The sequence below is a fragment of the Schistocerca cancellata genome, chromosome 4 (assembly GCF_023864275.1).
Source record: "Schistocerca cancellata isolate TAMUIC-IGC-003103 chromosome 4, iqSchCanc2.1, whole genome shotgun sequence".
Lineage (NCBI taxonomy): Eukaryota > Metazoa > Arthropoda > Insecta > Orthoptera > Acrididae > Schistocerca > Schistocerca cancellata.
The window spans coordinates 342,451,573-342,468,551 of record NC_064629.1 but is presented as its reverse complement, the minus strand read 5'-3'; the positions used below and the strand labels follow the sequence as shown (position 1 = coordinate 342,468,551).

The window sequence follows — 16,979 nt, the reverse complement described above, 5'->3', positions numbered from 1 at the left end:
CAACTACTACGGTTGCTGATGCAGGTGGTCTATAGAAGCATCCGACTATCATATCTGACCCACCTTTGATACTTAGCTTAACTCAGATTATTTCACATTCGCATTCGCTAATAACTTCACTGGATATTATTGAATTCTTTACTGCTATAAATACTCCTCCACCATTGGCGTTTATCCTATCCTTGCGGTATATATTCCATTCTGTGTCTAGGATTTCGTTACTGTTCACTTCCGGTTTTAACCAACTTTCCGTTCCTAATACTATATGCGCACTATTTCCTTCAATAAGAGATACTAATTCAGGAACCTTGCCCTGGATACTCCTGCAGTTTACCAATATTATGTTAACTTTTCCTGTTTTTGGTCTCTGAGGACGGACGTTCTTTATCAACGATGATAATGTCCTCTATGGTAAGCCGTCAGGTATTTTATCGTTTCGCCCAAGGGGGGGTCCCTCTAACCTAAAAAACCCCCGTGTGCACGCCACACGTACTCTGCTACCCTAGTAGCTGCTTCCGGTGTGTAGTGCACGCCTGACCTGTCTAGGGGGGCCCTACAGTTCTCCACCCAATAACGGAGGTCGATGAATTTGCAACCATTATAGTCGCAGAGTCGTCTGAGCCTCTGGTTTAGACCCTCCACACGGCTCCAAACCAGAGGACCGCGATCGACTCTGGGCACTATGCTGCAGATATTAAGCTCAGCTTGCACTCTGCGTGCGATGCTGGTTGTCTTCACCAAATCAGCCAGCCGCCGGAAGGAACCAAGGATGGCCTCAGAACCCAAGCGGCAGGCGTCATTTGTTCCGACATGTGCTACTATCTGCAGCCGGTCACACCCAGTGCGTTCAATAGCTGCCGGAAGGGCCTCCTCCACATTACGGACGAGACCCCCCGGCAGGCACACCGAGTGCACACTGGCATTCTTCCCCGACCTACCCGCTATTTTCCTGAGGGGCTCCATAACCCGCCTAACGTTGGAGCTCCCTATAACTAATAGGCCCGCCCTCTGTGACTGTCGGGACCTTGCCGGAGAATCGGCCACTGGCCCAACAGGCGAGGCATCCTGTGGTGGCTCGGAAACGATGTCATCACCACTAGGAAGCACCCCGTACCTGTTGGAAAGGGGTAAGGCAGCTGCCACGCGGCCAGATCCCACCTTCGCCTTTCGGCCAGGCACGCGCGAGCCCACCACTGTCCGCCATTCACCCTGGAGTGATGGCTGACCGGTAAGATGCTCACTGCCGGAAGACGCAGCGACATCAGGGGTTCCATGTGATTCCAAGGCCACCGAAGTAGGCATAGGTCTCACCACAGTTGCCCCAACGCCACTACGAGCCGACGCCTGCGCCTCGAGCTCGATGAGCCTAACAGACAAAAAAAAGTTTGTAAAAAGTTGTTCCGTTCTCAATGTCTATGATACAGAAGATGGACAAAAATATGGAAATACCAAACATATAACCAACCTCGTCCCCTGGTCGCTCCTCTCCTCTCCAACCCCCGCCCTCTGCCGCGCCTTCACTGTTATGTCCCCCCTACCCTTCACCTCTACATCCTTCATCTCCTTTCCCCAAGGTGGCTTCTGTCGACTCCCCCTCCCGGACGTGTCCTCTCTCCCTCCATTTATCCCTCCTATCAACTCTGATCCTCAGCTCCCCCTCCTTTCCTCTGTCCTTTCCCCGGGCACCCTCTTCCTCCCCCCTTCCATCCTGTGTTTTCCCTGCCTACCCTCTCTCTGCCTCCCTTCTCTCCCCTGAGTCCTTTTTGCTCTCCCCTCCACTGCCTTTCCCACTCCTTCTCACATCCGCCCAGCCCCCCCTTTTCTATGTCCCCTCCCTCCATCGGCTCCCCCTTTTTTTTCTTTTCCTCTCCTCCCCCCTTTTTACCCCCCATAGGTACCAGTCCTCCCCCCCCCCCCATCTGCCGCCGTGTCACCTGTATAGTGCTGTTATAAGTGAGTGTTCAGTGTTGTGCATCCCCTGTTAGTGTTGCGAACAGCCACCATACTGTCGCTAGCTGTGTTCTTTATCTCGTGTGAACAGAAACCAGATTTATTGTGCCTGTCTACTTCTTCTATTTCTTCATCCGCACCATCACTGCAATGGTTTTATATTTTAAATTCCACAACTTTCTGCCATTTTACAGTTTTACTGTTTTATCGCCTTTTTCTTGTTTGTTTATATTCTCATTGTGTTTTTAAACTTTTCTGTAGGCTGTAGAGCAGCATATTACACTGCTGCCAGCACGCCCCCTCCCCTGGGGGGGGGAGGGGGGGGTGAATTGAAATCCAATAAAGAAAAAAAGAACATATAACCAAGTTTAAGGTGGTGTAAGAGAACCATTGGTGTTCAAAACAGCTTCCAGTCGCCTTGGAATGGATAAAAACAGGTCCCATATGGATTCCAGGGGTATCTTATACCACTCTTCCCGCAAAACAGTGACAGTTTCAGATAAAAATGATGAACGTGGATAGCGATCAATCATGTTCCTCTCCTGACAAGACCACAAAGGCTCTATAACACTGAGATCTGGTGACTGTAACGGCCAGGGGAGATGCGAAAATTCATCCTTGTGCTCACAAAACCAGTCCCGGACGGTGCAGGCTGTATGAATATGGGTCTTGTCGTCTTGGAACGCAGCATCGCCATTGGGGAACGAACACTGTACCATGGAATGCAACTTATTAGCCAAAATTGTCACATCATCCTTGACACTAGTGTGACCTTGCAGAGTTCCCTTGTGGTGTATGGAATACCACAATATGGCTGCCCAAATCATCACTGAACCACCGCCATGTTTCACTCTTGAGAGATAAATTCGGCCAAAAGTTGGAAACAGTGTGCGACAAGAGTCATCCAACTAAATGCCTTTCTTCCTTTGTTCCTTAGTCCAGTTTTATGGCTTCAGCACCACGTTTCCCTATTATGGTTATTTCCATCACAGATAAGTGATTTTGGAATTTCAGTTCGCCATGCAGTTCCCCTCCCATTGATCTCCATTAGTATTGTTTTGGTGTTAAAGGTGTTCGTGAGTACAACATTCAGTTCTGCAGTGTCTTTTGCAGCTATCGTCTTCTTATTGTCGCCACAATCCTCTTCAATGACCGTCTATCACTATAACTCAACACACACTTTCGTCCGAATTGTGACTTAGCAGATGATATTTTTCCGCTTTCCGTAGATTCAGTATAAATCTTCAGTACGGTTCCTCTTGAAACACCAAACACTTCGACTACCTTAGTTACAGAAGCACCCACCATACGAGTACCAACAATTTGCCCACGTTCGAATTCACTTAACTCCAACATAAGGCACTCACAACTACATAGAACACTATTTTGAACACGACTGACACTTGCAGCATATTGAGGACATTGTACAGATGCTATTTGTGGTCAAATACAACGTCACAGCCAGTAGGCTTAGCTAGCAGCTGTATTTATGTTCAAGCATGACTTTCTCACAGTGTTTCCATATTTTTGGCCAATCCCTGTACGTCTGCGATGTATATAATATTCACATGTTTGGATGCATCTGTGGAGCTGTTTATTGACAAGTTACCACCCTATACCACACATTAATTTTTCGTGGTGAATTTTCAAACACAGAACAGTCTTTTTTTCGGCTTCTGAGCCACCGTATATGTCTTCTCTTGGGAGGACGAATGTGCATCCCACGATTTTTTAATTTTCCTGCGGAATTCCTGTGTGGATTATAGATCATTTTAAATAGATGAATTTTGAATTTCCTGCCATTTTCAGTATGGGATAGAACATAAATGTACTACTTTCATTTCAAATTTCGCCCTCACCATTTTAACCCAGGTCATGTGGAATGTGACTGCAGTGCCTCCACAAATAGTATACTAATGTGGGAAACAGAATTACTGTTTTGAACTTCACGTTAAGCACTCGAATCAGCAGTGTGCATTGTGTGGTATCTCCGTGCAGTTCTCTCCAGTGTGACAAGGTGGCTGGTAACTGGATTGGTGACTGATGATTAGTAGCTGTGGCAGTGGTGGTAGCAGGATAACTCCAGCCAATGATGTGGCAGCAGCATGGGTGAGTTGCCTGCACTTGGTGCGATGCTAGACCCAGGTACATATGGGAGGTGGAGGTAGTGCTCCCTGGGATGGTGTTTGTTTAAATAATGAAGAAATTGCTGTTCCTTTCCTTTCCCAATGGTATCCTGCTAGTGACCTATACAGTTTTAATCTTAGGACAAGTTAGTTCTTGGATTCCAAACTTTGGATGACAATTGTATAAACTGTGGCATCAGAAGGCTGGGTAGGGGACTGTTTAATCATAGCACAAGTGGGCTTAAATTTAAAGCATGTCAACTGTATCATCATGGGAATGGGGAAAACCAACGTCTTCTGAATTTTCCACCATTTTATGCTTAGGATAAGTGATCTGCCAATCATGCAGGCTGGCCATAACCGAGGGACCGTCATCTTCGGTTCTGACATCATGTAGGCCACTCCAGTGTCCCAAGGTTCGACATCTTGAATCGCTATTTTGGGTTTGTGACATCATACATGCTGGCCCAGTATGCTAAGGTACCCAGCTTGAATCCTCATGTTTAATTCTAATTTCATACAGAGTGTCCTTGAATTTCACACCAACAGAACAATGCACCATCTTCGATTTTTTTAATATCCCACCAACTTATACTTATGATAAGCACCCTACTTCACAGTGACATCGTTGGTGTGAGGGAAACACTGGCTATTTAGAATTTCCTACTATATTTTGAATTTCCTGACATATTTTGAATTTCCTGCCAATTTTTACATAAGGCAATTAGCCTGTGTCAGAGGGGAGGAGAGTGGGAAACCTGCCAACAGCATATGATGACTTAATCAATGACATCTTAGGGGGGTGAGGTGGAAGGTGTGATCTGGCAACAATCCAGAGTGACCCGGAACTCTCCTTACCGTGCTTCGTATGGAATCATGTCGGTTTTTATAGAGGAGAATTTCGTTCTGCAGAACCGTCATAATGAGTGAGCATAGAACCTGTTCGATAATTCTACAACAAACTAACATCAGCAACTAGGCCTATAATTATATAAATTAGTTCGATTATCCTTTTTGAACACAGGAATGACTAGTGCCTTCTATCCAGTCCGTCGGTACCCTTCAATGTTTTATTTAAAATTGCAGCTAGATCGGGAGCAAGGTCTTCCGCATATTCTCTGTAAAATCTCAAATGTGTTTCATGCGGTCCAGATGCCTTTCACTATTAAGCGATTACATTTTGATTTTCTGTTTCGCGGTCACTTATATCAATACCTAACATTTCAGCGCCCGTACGATTATTGAAAGACTTGCTTTTGAGAGGAACTGTGTTACATTCTCCGTCATCCACGTGTAGGTTTCCCGCGATTTTCCTAAAACGAGAAAGATGACTGCAGGTGTCGCTCCTTTGAAAAGGACATGCTCTCAGCCGTCTCCAATGACATTAATCCCTTTCCTTCCATTCTTTCTCAAATGTAGTGCAATATTCGTCTTAGAAGTTTCCTTTCTTTGACTTTTAGTCGTTCTCACACACTTCTACTACACATCAGTAGGCATACTCCCCGACAGAGGTTTTTTGGTGAAATGAACGTAGAGTTTTTTTTTTTTTTTTTTTTTTTTTTTTTTTTTTTTTTTTTTTTTTTTTTTTTTTTTTTTTTTTTTTTTTTAACTGACTGTTAGTGGACACTGGTAGCGTATTGTAAGCTTCTATAATGAAATGGTGTGCCGTTTAAATAATGTCGATCTTTTACTTAACGGTTGTAATCTCAGGAGTAATGGGCATTGCTCACCTTTAAGCGTCTTTATTTTCCTTCAACCTACCTGCAACTTCCTGGACGCTAACCTGATCTTTAAAATAACGGTAACATCATTTGCTACTGTTAGTAGTAATAACTGTTGTTGTAGTAGTACTAGTAGCCTACATCATAGGCTCCCTACATTATTTTCCTTTACAAGGCTTTGTTCTAGTTATATTCTTCAGTTCACAGAAAGCAAGTACTATGCAGCTTAAAGAATCTTTCCTATTTAATACAAAACAAAGTTTTATAGATAATATCCACATACACTCCTGATAATTCATATATTGTAAATTTTCTTGTTTTAGTATCAGCAAAAGTAATTTTTTTCCTATGTGTACAAGCTGCAAAGTGGTGACATACGCAACCCTACGCACTTGACAAAAATATGGTTGTGCAAAAATTATTAATATATTATGATGTTCAGCTCAGGTATTTGGTCAAAATTATAGCATTGTTTGATTTTCACTATTCGCTATTCGAAAAAGGAATTCGTAAGATCTTCAGGAAACTTGTACCCATTACATTGTATGATCTGACTTGCCCAATATATCTCTGTATCTATGAATATGTTACTGGCATTGTGTTAAATACTTAGTACTTATTTTCCTTCAGTGAATTCACGTAATTTCCTTAGGGGGAAAAAAGGTAACGTCATATTAGCGTTTATTCGAATGTAACGACATCTAAACTTGTTCATATAGGATAATGTATAGAATGCCTAGATAATGTATAGAATGTCTAAAATCGAATGTCAAAGTATGAAACGTTTGATATTTTATGCATCGCCTAGGCATTGTATACTTTCCCGGATTGTCTGCTGGTAAAATATATAACACGCCTAATCCCCCCATTTTTGCCCGCCACTACTGTTTGCCGTGGCGTTTAGATATTTGTTTAATGGTTGCGAAGACAGCGTATTGTTGTACAACGGTAAACTGTCACGCCAAGGATATCACCATAATAGTTCACAATGTATCGCATCCGGCTGAAGTTCCACAAACGCTCTCCCGTCATCCTTTGTCGTTGTTCTTTTATCACCATGTTGGAAGGGAGTGTAGTGCTAAGACAGGAATGACTACATGCTGACATGAAACGACGGTTCTGGGATGAATTACCTCAAGTAAGAGCCAGTGCCACTAAAAACTGTGCTTTCCTAACCGAAACCAGGTACCAAAAGTTTGTCAACGATGTGAAAAAAGCTAAGACGATCATGAATATTGACTGCTGAAACACTATCGTAATGATGGTCAAGAATAAGACTAAGTTGACCTATCCTGTTAAAGATGGTACCAGTGCTATGTTTATGTCGCAGCACCGAGTTCTTTGACATACTCCATAAGGTCCATTTGGCTATCGGTCATGAAGGGCGGGACAGGATGCTGAAATAACTTTCACTCAGGTATAAGGATATTACCCGTCATGATATTGAGCTGTACATTCACCTTTGTGAGTCTTGCCAGAAGCAGCAAAAAGGTGTTCAAAAAGGTTTTGTGGTAAAGCCAACAGTATTTTTCGGAATTCAATTCCCTTTGTCAGGTCGATCTCATCGATTTAAAGTCCCATCCTGATAGAAAGTTCAAGTTTATAATGCTCTATCAAGATAATCTCACTAAGTTTGTAGCTCTGAAATCAAAGAGAGAGGAAGAAGTAACCTACAACCTCATCGACATATTTACGTTACTTGGAGCTTCAGCGATTCTATAGTCCGATAACGGCAGGGAATTTGCAAACAATGTGGTAAGCAGTCTGAAGGTGCATTGGCCCACCTTGAAGATCGCCCATGGTAAGCCGCGCCACTCACAAAGTCAAGGGAGCGTAGAAAAGGCAAATCAGGACACTGAAAATATGCTGTGTGCTTGGATGTAAGATGAAAAAACTAGCCGCTGGAGTGGCGGCCTGCGGTTCGCTCAACTTACGAAAAACAGAGCTTTTCGTACTGGGATTAACAGGTGCCATACGAAGCTCTTTCCGTTTGCAAAGCCAGAGTAGCTCTCTCGACGTCGTCCCTGGCTGACGACGTTTTGCAAGACGCAGAGACTGAGAAAGAGCTGAAAAAAATAATAGAGAGCGTACGAACAACACAATAGCAAAAAGAAAGACGCAATGTATCAATGCAGGATCCACAGCTCCCGACAGAAGACAGATACGAATGCAGTCCCTGAGGGAGGAAACCAAAACAATCAATGAAGCCATGCTTATCGAAGAGCTTTCGATTTCTGTGGTTACTGAAAATCCTTCTTTCTCTGATATCTGCTGCGTCTGCTTAAAAGAAACCAGCGGTGTTCATACATTTCAAAAGTGTGGCTGAAACACCATGCAATCTGTGGACATTGTCCTAACGACAATGACGGCGACGAAGTAGAAGGTTGTGGGGTTAGCATTTTGTGCAGTGTTTGCTTTAGTATTGAGAAAGCTATCCAAAGAAAAATTGAATCGAAATTGCACTTTGAGATTCAAGCCAAAAAAATGAAAATTCATCCTGTGCCTTTCGGTACCACTGTGCGAGTTCCTACTCCCGATGTCGACTAAGGACTCACACAGTCTGTTAGCTGTTGTCCTGAACGTGAGGGAAGATGGCTTTTACCGACTTGAAACTACAGAAGGAATCTTCAAGCAGCTCAACGCAAGATCAGAATTCGCCGTATGTCGAAAGAACTTAATGAGAACTAAAGACATTCCTCATCAAGAGATACGTCCCCGATCTGCATTTTCTTCTCAGTCCACACGAAGCAGCCAAGGATTCATCAGGTGTACGTGCAACACGAAATGCCAAAATATGAGGTGCCTTTGTGTCAAACAGAAAATTAAGTGCAAATTCAAATTGTCACTCTAGCTTCCGTGATGCAACAAGTGGGTCACGCCTGTTCTGCTTTGTGTTTTACCGGTACCAGTATTCTGTCGACATTCGTTTTTAAGTCGTGAAATGTATGTGCAAGATCAAATTTCCAGAACGTAAAGTGTTTTTTGTGAAGAAGAAAAGTGAGTATCCTATGCTTTATTTCGTAGTTTTGTTCTTTTAGTTTCAAATGCGTGCAATAATTAATCAAGGCTTCTCGTTTTGTGTCGTTTTAATACTTCCCGTAAATGGTACTGGTCATTCTGTATATGCCTAGGAATTGTATAGAATTCCTAGGAAAAGTGTGTAACATTTTCAGAAAAAAAATATATTTCATAGTTTGCCTAAAGCTATCAGGCATTCTAGAGAATACCGAGATTTCACACAATGCCAGTAACACATAAAAAGATATAAGAGAGACAATAATCCTGTACTACTTGAACGAATTATTACACAAAAATTTTATCTTAATTAATGGTTAAAAATATTTGTTTTCTATTACTTCCAGAAGAAATAGATATCTTGATATAAACTGTGTCGTAGCTAACACACAGTACTGACTTCACGCAAGACGACTCGATTCAAACTAGTGCCTCCGTCACGCAATAACGCCCATGCTTGCACGCAGTTGCCATCTGCCGTTGAGAAGCGGAACGTGGTGTACACGCAATCTAGCGGTGACGGCAGCAAGTAGAGCTGCGTCGCATCACGTGTACATGGACGTCATCTACGGGCCGCCATATAAACTACGTGTGTAGCTACATGCGCGCGCCTTTTAACGCATCTGACAGTTGGCTCTTCGTCTCAGCTGCAGTCGGGTTACCGGATCAATCTGAGGCACTCCCTGCTTTCCTAGTTACGCCGAGGTTTCAGATCCTTTGACAGGTAGGTAAGAGCACAATTTCGTTGACGAAATATTTGTTATTGTTGCGATTCATCAATGGATAGAATGTCTCATTTCTGCGTATTTTGTTACTAGTTATTGACAAAATCAATAACTTACTTGAAAGATATTTCCCATTATTTTTAATTCAGGCATTCGCTTGTCTTTCTTTACAAACAAACAGATAATTGGTGAGTAATGATCGTTTGTTTTATAAAGAAAAGTAGCTGTGTGCAATAGTTTAAGGTGCGAACTTTGTCACCGTAAAAATATATGCAATTTCTTCTGATAGAACTGTGTGAATTAGCTGTCAAATATGCTTAATATCACAATGTATAATTATAAAAGTCGCTGAACCCACTTAGTACTTATTTTCCTTCAGTGAATTCACGTAATTTCCTTAGGGGGAAAAAAGGTAACGTCATATTAGCGTTTATTCGAATGTAACGACATCTAAACTTGTTCATATTCTTGAAGTTATTGCGTATATAATTATGATCCATTATGTAGGTGCAAAAATATTCATTTTGAAAAGTTATGCATTCAAAAAGATTAAGAATGGTGACTTAAAAATTGTGTACTTTCAGTCATTTGCTACCGGATTCGGCTCACTGTCTCCTCTGTATCGAATGTAAACAATGGGTTATGCTGTCTGTTCACCAATCGCTCGCTGTCTGTCTGTTTCACGATTAAAATTTCCTCTTGTTATTAGTATACGTAGAATATATGTCAAATTCTCTGAGGGATTCCTAATTTCCGCAGCACTACAGTGTGCCTTAACATGTAGACTACTATTGATACAGGAACTTGGATGTAGCACTTGGAATTGTTCCCGATTCATGTGAGAGGAGGTGAGCTTACATGCACTGTCTGTAACATGTAGCCTCGTTTCATAGACGGTCAGCCCTCGAATTTCTAATATAGCACGCATTTGAAAAGGAGTAAACTAGTTACATTAATTAGTTCTTGAATAACAGAAAATACGCAGTGTTCCGATTTTATTGCCAAGCAACTGATCTCGATAGCATAACTAATACAGTCATTAAGCTGTCTCGCACGATACTCCTTAAACCCTTATTAATACACCAGTAAATCTTTCAAAGACAAAGCTCCGAAACCTTACCAGATTTGCCAGTGATAAGTACCTTCTGAAATGACGGGCTGTATAAATAAGAGTAATTTAGAAAAAAATGAAGTCATATTTTCGTTCACAGTGACTAGGTTTTGTCATGACCATCTGACTGTAATTTCGATTTTACAAGGATTACAACAAAGTACCTAAAATTGTCCACTTAAAAGTAGCCATATTCAGTTGTACCAAGTGGTTGCGTGGCGGAGCTACAATTAATTCTTCTGGTGAGATGTTCTGGTATACAGTGGTTAACGTCCATGAAATGGATTGACTGACAAAATTTTCAGTTTCAGGTAGTCCAATAGCATCTGCTGTAATTTTATCTATGGTTTCATGATTATAGACGAATGGACATCATCTATCAGTTAGTTTTACCAGGATGTGATATCAAGATCTGAAACCAACAAATGTATTACTACTGTGATCTTCAGACTGAAGGTCGTTTTGATGCAGCTACAGTTAAGTCTTGGATGACTTCTCATAACTTTTGACTCCCACGAAATAGGTTCCTAACGGGGTGAATCAGAGCTCCATCGACAAACTGTCAGAGTTTGTTCAGGAATTTCTCCTGAGTATTTTAGTAGAAGGGACCCGCGGTTTCCTGCGGCTCGTCTCAGAGTAATGCTGAACACTTCAGGGGGGACGAGGGGGGGGGGGGGGAAACAACACGAAGAAATTATCCGAACTTGCTGGAAATCGGTAGATGTGATGTACATTTACAGGCAAACAAAGGATTACAATTTCAGAAAAACTGGATAACTTATTCAACAGAAAGAGCTTCACAAACTAAGCAAGTCAATAACAAGTTTGTCCATCTGTGGTCCTCATGAAATCAGTGATTCAGATTGGCATTCATTGGTTGAGTTACTAGACGTCCACCTGACGTATATCGAGCCAAATTATGTTCAACTGGTAAGTTAGATCGTCGAAATCACGAACTGGGTGAAGGGCCATGCCCATAATGCTCCAAACGTTTTCAGTGGGGAAGAGATCCGGTGGCCTTGCTGGCCAGGGTAGCGTTTTGCAAACACGAAGACAGGCAGTATAAACCCTCGCCATGTGCAGGCGGGCATTATCTTGCTGAAATGTAAGTCCAGGATGGCGTGCCATGAAGGGCAACAATACGGGGTCTAGAATATCGTCGACGTACCGCTGTACTGCAAGGGTGCCGCGGATGACGAAGGGGTCCTGCTATGAAAATAAACCGTACCTCAGACCATCACCCCTGATTGTCGGGCGTATGGCGGGCGACAGTAAGATTGGTATATCACTACTGTCTGGGACGTCTCCAGACACGTCTTCGGCCTGGAATCTGAGTGACTGGTGTAGAACTGTCCTCGGTGATGAGTTTCGCTTCCAATTGAGCGCTGATGACGTGTATGAAGATGTCCCGGACAGTGGGGGATACTAAGCTGGCTGTCGCCCGCTATACAGTCCGACAAGCAGGAGTGATGGTCTTGGGGTGGCATTCCTTTTCATAGCTGGCCCCTTTGGTTGTCACCCCCGCGGCACCCTTACAGCACAGCCCTACATCGACAATGTTCTACCACCGCTTCGCTGCCCTTCATGCAGGCCATTCTGGGCTTGCATTTCAGCAAGGCAATTCCCGCCCGCACACGGCGAGAGTTATACTGTTTGTTTTCGTGCTTGCCTAACCCTACCTTGGCCAGCAAGATCACCGAATCTCTACCCAACTGAGAACGTTTTGAGCATAACGGGCAGGGCTCTCGAGTAATCTAGGAATTTTGACGATCTAACGCGCCAGTTGAACAGAATTTGGCTCGATATCCTTCAGGTGGACCTCCAACAACTCTATCAATCAATGCCAAGCCGAATAACTGCTTTCTGGAGGGCCAAATGTGGACCAACGTGTTATTGACTTGCTCAATTTGTTAAGTTCTTTCTCTTGAATAAATCATCCCATTTTTCTGAAATTATAGACATTTGTTTGTCTGTACATGTCATCGTTTCTACCGATTTCCGTCCAGTTCGGATAATTCCTTCGTGGTGAGTAGTCTTTTTTGTCTTAGAGTGTAATTATGATTTATTTTGTTTGTTACCTCAGTCACCCATTTTTCTTTCAAAATACCTTCACAACAGTGAAGACGCGTGTAGTATGCAATAATCAAAACGTCCAACACGCAGTACAGAGTAGTGCAACATCCCTCAGACTGAACACACAAACTTTCATCAAAGGGTGTTAAAGTTTCTTGAGTCAGTGTGCAGTACAGCACGTAAGGAATGTGAAACTGTTTGTGTACAACTATTGTTCAAAATTTAGACCACCACGACCACTGCAGTGTGTACAGCGACGCACCGTCGGCTATGTTACAAACTCCAGAATTCCAGGAAATTCGCGTAGTACTTCCGCTGCTGCGATAATCCTAGCGTCCAGGTCCGTGCGAGTTTCGACCAGAGTCTCGTAATCTTGGTTCTTCACGTGTCTACAGAAGGTGAAATCCATTGATGTCATTGACCACCGCGACTATTCCACTGTTGTCATTGTGCTTCTTTACATCGAGTCGTGTGACTATGGCCTCCCGTCGGGTAGACCGTTTGCCGGGTGCCAGACTTTCGATTTGATGCCACTTCGGCGATTTGCGCGTCTATGGGGATGAAATGATGATGATTAGGACTACACAACACTCAGTCCCTGAGCGGAGAAAATCTCCGACCCGGGCGCTTAGGATTGACATTCTGTCGCGCAGAACACTCAGCTACCGGGGACAGACTTAACACCGAGTGTAAGGATGGCATAACTGTGGACAATGGCAGGTAACATGAACGAATGGAAACAAAGTCGTCGACATTTACACTGTTATCTACTACTTTCACTGCAGTGAAAGTACAAAGCTAACTGAGACAATAAATTAAACGAAATACAGTAACTCTGTAACGAGCCGCCACAGACCGTGGGCGCCTTACACCTAAACACTCAGAAGTTATCCCTGAACAATCTCTGAAAGTTTGCCGGTGAAGTTCTTGTTCAACCTGTGTAAGTCAAAACAGATTTATCCTCGATCAAGAGGAAAAAGAAAATACTCGCTACAGATGATTATATTGTATCGCATAGCCATTAATCTGGACATTTAAAGAAATCATTTTATCTGATTCATATTATACCAAAATATGCCGAAGCTTTTTTTCTTAATGACTTCGCGTGGCTGTGCTGGCAATGGTCGTACATCTCCTCTGTTTAAATTAATTGCCACTGCTAACGAACTGCACATCGTCAGGGCGAATGGATGGATGACGCATTTAAAGTATTTACGTCCCTCCCAGAATAACGACTGTCTTATTTTTCGACATTGACGCAGTTAACCTGGCATAATTCGCTTCCCTTCACTCACACTCGCCATTGTGCTACACCATTTCGTACTTGTACCGCTGCTCCTACGGATGAACGAAATCCACCAGCGACTGAGATGACCGCACCAACAAAAGTGGCTATGGATAGCATTCGTATTAGGAAGCTACACAGTCCACATCGGATGTGGTAATGATCATTTATTGTTTTAATCATCTCAGGGGTATGCTCAAACATTAATACATACACTGATAAGGCAGAATATTATGCCCACTGCCCACTGCGACGATGGAGGCCCCTCATGGCACTGCGGGCTCGTGACACGGTAACAAAAGTATGTAAGCGGCGCAGACAAGGACAATGAATCATCGTAGCGAAGATGTGGGCTGCAAATGGGGAAATCCATACAGATAAGCGGGTTTGACAAACGGCAGATTATTATTACGCAGAGTCTACGCACGAGTATCTCGAAAACGGCGAAACTGGTCGAATGTTCACATGCTACTGTCGCGAGCATCTACGAAAACGGGTAGGACAGTTCAACTGCCACTAGGCGCTAAATGGTTGGACGTCCACGGTTTCACAGAAAGTGGGGTTCGAAGGCTTTTCTGCTCTGTAAAGTAGTATAGATTGTAATCTGCAGCATCTCTGCCGAAAGAGCACAATGCTGGTGCACCCACAAGTGTCTCGAAGCACACCGTTCGTCGTACATTGTTGAACATGGAGCTCGCCTACGTGTTCACATGTTGACCCAATGACGTCGTCAATTATGATTGCAGTGGACACGGGACCATCGAGGTTCGAGTGTCGGTCAGTGCAAACGTGCGGCTCTTCGGGTGAATCACATTTTTAGCACACTAGGTTGATGGTCATCGAGGTTAACGCCGGTACGAAACGTGCGACGCGCCACGGACGGAGGCTAGTGGGAGGCGTATTATGCTATGGGGGACATTCTCCTGCGCTTGCATGGAACCTGTGGTAGTAATCGAAGACACGCTGATAGCTGCGAACCACCTTCATCCCTTTATGATTGTTTCTTCCCCGACGGAGATCTCATCTTTCAGCCCGCATCTCGTGGTCGTGCGGTAGCGTTCTCGCTTCCCACGCCCGGGTTCCCGGGTTCGATTCCCGGCGGCGTCAGGGATTTTCTCTGCCTCGTGATGGCTGGGTGTTGTATGCTGTCCTTAGGTTAGTTAGGTTTAAGTAGTTCTAAGTTATAGGGGACTTATGACCACGGCAGTTGAGTCCCATAGTGCTCAGAGCCATTTGATCATCTCATCTTTCAGCAGTATAATTGTCCGTGTCTCAGAGCCAGAACCGTTCTACAGTGGTTTGAGGAGCATTATAGTAAACTCACATTGATGTCTCGGCGACCAAATTCGCCTGACGTAAATCCTATGGTACCGATCTGGGTAGCTATCAGGCGCCTTCATCGCATACGCAAATCAGCGGCCCGTTATTTACACGAATTACATGACCTGTGCATAGACATCTAATGTTACATACCTCCATAAACCCAACAACCTGTCGGATGCCTGAGACGCTCAATCAGTGATGTATTTTGTTCCAAAGACGGACAACGAAGCTATTAATGTTGGGATGAGCGTTGCTGAAGGCGGCTCCAAAACGATGGTATCAGGCTCTGAGAAATGCTCTCGACAGATCGGAATCTCAGAGTACTGGTGATCACCCACAGAAGAGCTTAAAAAACAATTAAAGAGTTTGAAGCACTGACTAACGTAACGCCCTCCACTAAAAGTTGTCCAAAAGTCTAGTCTGACGGTGGTGAGAGCCTTAGAACAAACCTAAGTGTTAACCGAAAGCACAAAGTTAAAAAATAAAGAAGATAGACAGTAAACTATTTGGTTCATCTTGCGACACCCAGACATGCCGCAGTAGTACCTGAACCGCAGATTATCATCACATTGTTTTTTCCTTGTCATGGACCATTATCTGCAAGAAATTTATAACAGCCGTCAGAAACTGCGAAAAATACAATTTCTGAGTGATGAGCGAGACAAAACATCTTTCGTGACCGTTATAAAATATTAATCTGAAAATTATATGGAATAGGTTGTTGCTAAACCTGCTAAATACTTAAATACATTATGATATTTATTCCCGACGAATGGACGTGACATATTTCAGAATGTTCTCATTCAGACAGCTGACAGATATGTTCGATCATTACTCAGTTGTAGCAGTCCTGGTCGTCAGGATATACAGCACAAAAAAGCTGAAAATATAATTGAAGCAAAATAGATAAACAGGCAGTCGTTTCACCCTACGAATAGGAGACAGAAATTATTAATTTCGGTAAAGAATATGTATTTCAGCTTTAATACACGTCTGGCATGGCTTACAAAATATATTGTTAGCTAATGGTCGAAGATGCCAAAAACTATCCACGGAATAGTAAGGATATTAGTAAGTTTCTGCTGAAAAATAACTGAGGAACACAATGTAAAACTGCACCAAGACAGATTACAAGAAATACTCTTGCCTACCAAATGTTGATGCCCAAAACATCCAGTAACCACTGTAGCAAAATCCTACTTCAGGATCTCTCGCAAAACGCTAAATAATAATGCATTTCTTAAGACTGCAAATGACACAAAAGTAATGGTCCGTACTCGAAGAAGTAAACAGACAACTTCTACATCAACATCTGTATCCACATCAATACTCCGCAAGAAACCTGACGATGTATGGCGGAGGGTACTTCTGGTACCACTAACGGATACCCCACATCCTTGTTCCATTCGCGAATGGCGCGTGGGAAGGATGATTATCGATAAACCTTTGTATTAGCTCTAATTTCTCGCATTTTCTCTTCGTGGTCATTCCCCGAGGCCTATATGGGGGAAGTAATGTGTTGTCCGACTCTTGTCGCAACGTACTCTTTCGGAATTTAAGTAATAAACCTCTCCGTTGTGCTCAACACCTCTCTTGTAGTCTCTGCTACTGCAGTACATTGAGCATCCCTGTAACGTTATCGTGACGAAG

The 16,979-nt window shown here is 43.2% G+C and overlaps 1 protein-coding gene across 3 annotated transcripts in view; it reads left to right on the top strand.

Annotated features, from left to right (window-relative positions):
• Positions 1 to 9,409: 9,409 nt before the first annotated feature.
• The window catches only part of LOC126184827 (uncharacterized), a 262,318-nt gene continuing 254,748 nt past the window's right edge, over positions 9,410 to 16,979 (top strand). For 2 of the 3 annotated variants that reach the window (XM_049927411.1, XM_049927413.1), the window contains exon 1: positions 9,410 to 9,536. The gene's annotated coding sequence lies outside the window, so the exon portion shown is untranslated. Of the gene's footprint in view, positions 9,541 to 16,979 lie in introns of all 3 variants that reach the window. The other variant, XM_049927412.1, reaches the window with a different exon arrangement.